This window comes from Salvelinus sp. IW2-2015, linkage group LG24 (assembly GCF_002910315.2).
Source record: "Salvelinus sp. IW2-2015 linkage group LG24, ASM291031v2, whole genome shotgun sequence".
Lineage (NCBI taxonomy): Eukaryota > Metazoa > Chordata > Actinopteri > Salmoniformes > Salmonidae > Salvelinus > Salvelinus sp. IW2-2015.
Window position 1 is genome coordinate 5,922,404 of NC_036864.1, and position 6,453 is coordinate 5,928,856.

At 41.1% G+C, this 6,453-nt stretch overlaps 1 protein-coding gene across 2 annotated transcripts in view; it reads right to left on the reverse strand.

Moving 5' to 3' along the window:
• The window catches only part of LOC111951259 (solute carrier organic anion transporter family member 1C1), a 71,537-nt gene that overhangs the window by 26,055 nt on the left and 39,029 nt on the right, over positions 1-6,453 (reverse strand). The window lies entirely within an intron of this gene.

Genomic DNA, 6,453 nt, shown 5'->3' on the forward strand with positions numbered 1-6,453 from the left:
TGCTTGACCCATTTATGGGAAAATCAAAAGAAATAAGCCAAGACCTCAGAAAACAAATTATAGACCGCTACAAGTCTCGTTCTTCCTTGGGAGCAATTTCCAAATGCCTGAATGTACAGCGTATTCCATCTGTACAAACAACAGTACGCAAGTATAAACCCACATGGGACCACGCAGGCCGTTATACTGTCAGTGTTCTGTCTCCTAAGAGATGTAACCTCACTTTGGTGGCGCAAAAAGTGCCAATCAATTCCCAGAACAACAGCAAAGGACCTTGTGAAGATGCTGGAGGAAAAAAACAGTACAAAAGTATGCTATCATGCCACAGTACAAACGAGTCCTTATCGACATAACAGCAACAGACAGCTTTCAGCAAGGAAGAAGCACTGCTCCAAAACCGCCAGTCAAACAAAGCCAACTATGGTTTGCAACTGCAACATGGGAATAAAGATCGTCATTTTTTGGAGAACATATCCTTCTGGTCTTGATGAAACAAAAATAGACACTGTTTTGGCCATAATTCACCGTCGTTATGTTTGCAGGAAAACAAGCAGGAGGCTTGCAAGCAGAACAACACCATCCAACCGTGAAGCACGGGGGTGGCAGCATTCATGTTGTGCGGGGTGGTTTGCTGCAGGAGGGACTGGTGCACTTTCACAAAAAGAGATGGGCATCATGGAAAGGAAAAATTATGTGGATATATTGAACAGCAACATCTCAAGATATCAGTCAGGAAGTTAAAGATTGGTCGCAAACGGGTCTTCCAAATAGACAATGACCCCAAAGCATACTTCTCAAAGTTGTGGCTTAAAGGCTCAAGGACAACAACAGTCAAGGTATGGAGTTGCCAACACAAAGGCCCTGACCTCTATATCCTATAGAAAATTTGGTCGGGACAGAACTGAAAAAGCGGTGTGCCGAAGGAAAAAAAAAAACCAAAAAAAAAAAAAAAAAATGGAGACCTACAACCTGACTCAGTGTATTACCAGCTCCCTGTCAGGGAGGAATGAGCCAAAAATTCACCCCAACTTATTGTTGGAAGCTTGTGGAAGGCTACCCGAACATGTTTGACCCAAGTTAAAACAATTTAAAGCAATGCCTACCCAAATATACAATCTGGAGTGTATTAAACTCTCACCCACTGGGAATGTGAGTGAAAGAAATAAAAGCTGCAAATAATTCAATTCTCTACATATTTTCCATGACATCTCACAGCTTATTAAAGTACAGTCGTTGATCCGTACACTAGACCTAAAACAGGGATATTTTACTAGGATCAAATCTTCAGGCAATTGACTGAAAAAACTGAGTTTAAATGTACTTTGGCCAACCAGCGTAGTATACACATAGTTTCCGACTTCCACACCTTGGTAAGTGTGTTGCCCATGGGTTCAGATTTACAACATAGTGGCAACGTTGGTTTCCTTAATTTCCCACACTTATAGAGTGGAGTCCTGCACGAACCCAGACAAAAAAAGGACAATTTGTACATCTAAAAACATAATTGAGAAATAATGAATGCAAACTTGGCACTTATTTCTTTCATTTTAGCCTCCTCTTAAGACTCCCACTACATGTCTCATCTGTAAGGTGCTACAAAGCCAAAAATTTTGTTCATATGAGATTTACGCTTCCTCTGTTAATGATCGCAGTAGTTATTTGATTTCAATAACAGATTTTTTCATAATATATTAATATAGAAAAATAATTAAACATGTCATTTTTCGACATGAACTGCCAATGTATTTGCAGAAGTGTTCAATATATTTGTTGTAAATAATCATACAGCTATAATATCGGAAAGTATCTCAGACCCCTTGACTTTTTCCACATTTTGTTACTTCACGCCTTATTCTTCTAATAATTGTATTAAATTATTTTTTTTCCTTCATCAACTTACACAACGTCATTACCAAAATATAAAAACTGAAAATATCACATTACATAAGTATTTCAGACCCCTTCACCCAGTACTGTTGTTTAAGCACTTAAGCAACACCCTGTATTTGGGGATTTCTCCCATTCTTCTCTGCAGATCCTTCTCAAGCTCTGTTCAGTTGGATGAGGAGCTGCCTGCGCACAGCTATTTTCACAGGTTCTCTCCAGAGATGTTGATTGGGTTCAAGTCTGGCTCTTGGCTGGGCCATTCAAGGACATTCAAAGACTGTCTTTAAAGCCACTCCCTGCATTGTCTTGGCGTTGTGGTTAGGGTCGTTGACTGGCATCCTAGTTCTTTGGGAAAGCGTGAACCTTCATCCCCCAGTCTTAGGTCCTAGCACTCGGTAGCAGGTTTTTCAACAAGGACTTCTCTGTACTTTGCCTCGATCCTGACTTACATCTTTCCAGTCCCTGCCGCTGGAAAGACATCCCCACAACATGATGCTGCTACCACCATGCTTCAGCTAGGATGGTGCCAGGTTCCTCCAGACGTGACGCAGTAGCATTCAGGCCAAAATAGTTCAATCTTGTTTCACAGACCAGGAGAATCGTTGTTAATCTCATAGCGTCTTGAGCAGTCTTTAGGGGCCTTTTAGCAAACTCCAAGCTGGCTGTCATGTGTCTTTCACTGAGGAGTGCTTCTGTCTGGCCACTCTACCCACAAAGGCCTGCATTGAATGGAGTACTGCAGAAATGGTTGTACCTTCTGGGAAGCTATCTCCATCTCCACAGAGCGAACTCTAGAGCACATCAGAGTGACCATCGGGGTTCTTGGTCCACTCCCTGACCATGGCCCTATATTCCCAACAGTGCTCAGTTTGGCCGGGCGGCCAGACTCTCAGGAAAGTCTTGGTGGGTTCCAAACTTCTTCCATTTAAGGGGCGGCAGGTACCCTAGTGGTTAGGGAGCGTTGGGCCAGTAACCGACAAGGTGGCTAATCAAAATCCCTGAGCTGCCAACGGTAAAAAGCTGTCGTTCTGCCCTGAAACAAGGCAGTGAAAAACCACTGTTCCTAGGGCCGTATTGTAATTAAGACATTTGTTTCTTAACTGAACTTGCCTAGTTAAAAAAAATGGAGCCACTGTGTTCTTGGGGCACCTTCAATAATGCAGACATTTTTTGGTACCCTTCCCAGATCTGTGCCTGAAACACAAAACTTGTCTTCGGCGTTCTCACGACAATTCCTTCGACCTCATGGCTTAGGTTTTTGCTCTGACATTGCACTGTCAACTGTTGGACCTATCATATAGAGAGGTGTGTGCCTGACTAATCATGCTTCAATCATTGAAAATTCACACAGGTGGATCCAAATCAAAGTTGTTACGAAAAAGGCTCAAGAGATCAATGGAAACAGGGTCTACCTGAGCTCCAATTCGAAGTCTCATGAGCAAAAAGGGTCTGCAATCACTATGTAAATAAGGATTTCTGTATTTTTATTTTTTATAAAATTGCAAACATTTCTAAAAAACCTGTTTTCACTTTTGATTTATGGGGTATTGTTGTGTAGATGGCAGGATTTCAAAAAATGTAATCCATTTTAGAATAAGGCGTAACGTAACAACATTTTGGAAAAAGTAAAGGTGTCTATGGGTATATCAAAGTTCCCAGAGTCGGTCTCTGCCAATTTTAAGTTATGGCCCATTTAATACAGAGAAATTGGGCATAGTAGACAAAGAACCAATCACGCCCTCCTGTTACGTTATATCATTGCACATCCTGCAAAATCAACCAGTGGTGACCATTGGAATCAATTTTCACATTCACTCCGTTGGTTACAAGCTTAACAATATGGATCATAAGAACAGAAGAACCCTCAAATCGAATGACCGAAGGGCCAATTGCAATGACATGTGCCGTGGCCTGGATAGGAGAGAGGGAGGAGGGTGCGTTGGGTAGCAGCGAGAGAGAGAGTGAAGATGTGAGAGTGAGAGAGAAGAGAGAGAAGAGGGAGAGGAGAAGAGAGAGAGAGAGAAGAGAGAGAGAGCAGAAAAAGAGGGGGGCAAGTTATAGAGGAAGAAGGAAATTAGGGAAAGAAAAGAGCGAGAAAGTTATAAAGTTAGAGAGAGAGAAAATTGGGTAGTGGAGGAGAGCAGTGGGCAATAAAGACTTTAATGAGGAAAAACAAAAGCAGCCATTTCATGATTGAACCAATTGTTATTTTTCAAGGATGGAGGGATGACGTCCATTCCTTAAGAACCTCCATCAGCTCTCATTATTAAGAGGAGTGAGTAGGCTATTCTCCCAGTGTGCTGGGTTTGGAAAGTCCCACCTCAGAAACCTTTTGTAGAATGCCTAAACTTCTGAACTCCTGAAATAACTGTTCRCTGACTAAGACCAACCTAGCACTTAAAAATGCCAGAAAGTTAATAAGGATCGGACCCTTTTTTTCAATTATCGCCTAAAATGACATKCCCAAATCTAACTGCCTGTAGCTCAGGACCTGAAGCAGGGATATGCATATTATTGATACCATTTGAAAGTAAACATTTTGAAGTTTGTGGAAATGTGAAATTAATGTAGGAGAATTTAACACATTAGATCTGGTAAAAGATAATACAAAGAAAAAAAACATGTGTTTTTTTGTATTTTTTTTGTACCATCATCTTTGAAACGCAAGAGAAAGGCCAATATATGACTTAGGAATATAGGTGCAATTTAGATTTTGGCCATTAGACAGCAGCAGTGTATGTGTAAAGTTTTAGACTGATCCAATGAACCTTTGCATTTCTGTTTGAAATTTTGTATCAAGACTGCGCAAATGTGCCTAATTTCCTTGTTATTTACAACCTCATGCTAATCGCATTAGCCTACTTTAGCTCAAATGTCCCGCGGGAGACCCACCAATCCTGTAGAGGTTTTAAAGAGTCATTGTGCCCTGCATTAGTTCAAAATATTGCTTAAGGAAAATAACTATTTTTATTGTGCTGAGAGTTATTGTGCTGAACAAACCTGAACTCACTGCTCTCTGACTGTGAATGTGTTGATTTTTCCTTCATTCATTTAGAATACTGTGTGGACTAGAATAACTGCATTGCTTGCTGTTTGGGGTTTTAGGCTGGGTTTCTGTACAGCATTTTGAGATATTAGCTGATGTACGAAGGGCTATATAAATACATTTGATTTGATTTGATGTGTTGATAAGGGTTTACCAAAAGGGAAACGTCTCTATGATTGGAGCAGGTCAAGAGGCACAGAGTACATCCTGCTATTAGAGAGTTGTTAAATGCAGAAAGGCCTTCGAGGCTAGTCTATGGAGCTCTCCTGAGTTGCTTCAACACGTTTATCTCTCCCTGTGGTTGGGGGCATTGGAGCCATGACAAAAGGCACACATAGCATCCTACAGCAGGCTTCTCCTGGTTTCCGTGTACTCTACACAGAAAYGCCCTTGAGGCGAGCTGAAGGGTGGGACTAAAAATATATAAAAAATATCAATATCAACTTAGCAAAAAAAGAAACGTCCCTTTTTCAGGACCCTGTCTTACAAAGATAATTCGTAAAAATCCAAATAACTTTGTAACGCTGTGCGCTACAGGGTAGACATCCTCCTCCCTCATGTGGTACCCTTCCTGCAGGCTCATCCTGACATGACCRTCCAGCATGACAATGCCACCAGCCATAATGCTCGTTCTGTGCCTGATCTCCTGCAAGACAGGAATGTCAGTGGTATGCCATGGCCAGCAAAGAGCCCGGATCTCAATCCCATTGAGCACGTCTGGGACCTGTTGGATCGGAGGGTGAGGGCTAGGGCCATTCCCCCCAGAAATGTCCGGGAACTTGCAGATGCCTTGGTGGAAGAGTGGGGTAACATCTCAGAGCAAGAACTGGCAAATCTGGTGCAGTCCATGAGGAGAAGATGCACTGCAGTACTTAATGCAGCTGCTGGCCACACCAGATACTGACTGTTACTTTTGATTTTGACCCCCCATTTGTTCAGGGACACATTATTCTATTTCTGTTAGTCACATCTCTGTGGAACTTGTTCAGTTTATGTCTCAGTTGTTGAATCTTGTTATGTTATATCTTGTTATATCTTGTCAAACAAATATTTACACATGTTAAGTTTGCTGAAAATAAACGCAGTTGACAGTGAGAGGACGTTTCTTTTTTTCCTGAGTTTAGGTTCAGAACTTTTGTGAAACAGCACAGTTGGAAAATATATATATATAAAAACATATACACTACCGGTCAAAAGTTTTAGAAGACCTACCCATTCAAGGGTTTTCCTTTATTTTTTTTGTTTTTTTTCTACAATGTAGAATAATAGTGAAGACATCAAAACGATGAAATAACACATATGGAATTATGCAGTAACCAAAACAGTGTTAAACAAATCAAAATATATTTTATATTTCAGATTCTTCAAATAGCCACCCTTCGTCTTGATGACAACTTTGCACATGGCATTGGCATTCCCTCAACCAGTTTCATGAGGTAGTCACCTGGAATGCATTTCCATTAACAGGTGTGCCTTGATAAAAGTACATTTGGGGAATTTCTTTCCTTCTTAATGCGTTT